Source organism: Lipotes vexillifer, unplaced genomic scaffold (genome assembly GCF_000442215.2).
Source record: "Lipotes vexillifer unplaced genomic scaffold, Lipotes_vexillifer_v1.1 scaffold518, whole genome shotgun sequence".
NCBI classification, from domain to species: Eukaryota; Metazoa; Chordata; class Mammalia; order Artiodactyla; family Lipotidae; genus Lipotes; species Lipotes vexillifer.
The window spans coordinates 3908302-3909580 of NW_006780945.1; positions in this window are offsets into that span (position 1 = coordinate 3908302).

Below are 1279 nucleotides of genomic sequence, written 5' to 3' on the forward strand. Positions count from 1 at the left end.
CTGGTTGATTATCTATTTTATATATAGAAGTGTGTATATGTCAATCCCAAACTCCTGGTAACCATAAATTTGTTTTCTATGGCTGTGAGTCTGTTTCTGTTTTGTAAATAAGTTCATTTGTATCATCTTTTCTAGAGTCCACATATAATTGATATCATATGATATTTGTCTTTGACTTAATTCACTTAGTATGATAATCTCTAGGTCCATCCATGTTGCTGCAAATGGCATTATTTCATTCTTTTTTATGGCTGACTAATGTTTTTGAATTACGAGATAGAAAAATCGTGTTTGACGTTCAAGGGCATATTTGTCCCACTATTTCCCAGTTACGTTCCAGGCCTGGCTTTTTCGCTTTGCTCTCCAGACCTCTGGCTAAAAATTCATTCTCTTAATGAAGAACTTTGGGTAAGGCCGCGGAGCTAAGGACAGTGAGGCGTTGTCTCCAAGTTGGCCTTTGAAGTCTGACTATCATGGGCAGGGAACCCGCTCCATTTAGAGGAGGGGTCCTCTAAACTCCTTGTGATTTGTTTAGATTTCACTTACCCCCTTCCTTTACCCTCAGAACATATTCCTGAGACTTCCACCCTCTTCCACCGGCAAGTGCAAATTCTGGATCCCGAGCAGAAACGGATCCAGAAACACATGAATAAAAATTATAAAGTGCCCACTTACCCTTTGTTAAGAATAATATAGGCTTCGTCATTTTGTAGATTCCCTTCAAATCAGGGACTTTCCAAGCCATGGTGACACCTTTGCTAATGTGAGGTGGTACAGGGCTCTGGTCATGTAACTCAGGGATGGATGCTCGTATGTGTGTGTATACACTCACATGCACACACACACACACACACACACACACACACACACACACACAAAGAGAGAAAAGCTCTCATCACATATTGAGAAGAGGCTGTTCGCCCAAAAGCGCCAGCAGTGAGTTCTCTGTCATCATTTGTAATAGCTCCTGAAATGACTTGGAAAACTTTAATTATGTGAGGGCTTTATTTTCAACTCCTGTTATCTTTTGAACTCTTGGAGGGAGGGGGAGGGGGTTACCCCGCAGCCCCGGCTTTTTCTAAAGAGCCTTTGTCTCTCTGCCCAGGTATTAAGTTGGCGGTGCAACCATCCTAGGTATATTTGGTTCACTTTTCTCCCTCCCACTGCCCACCCCCTGCAAGCACCGTCCCGGGGCTGAATGTGTGCCTGTGTTCTCCAGGTCCACCGTCCCCCGGTCCTGCACAGGGGACTGAAAGAGAATGGGCCGCAGGAATGGACA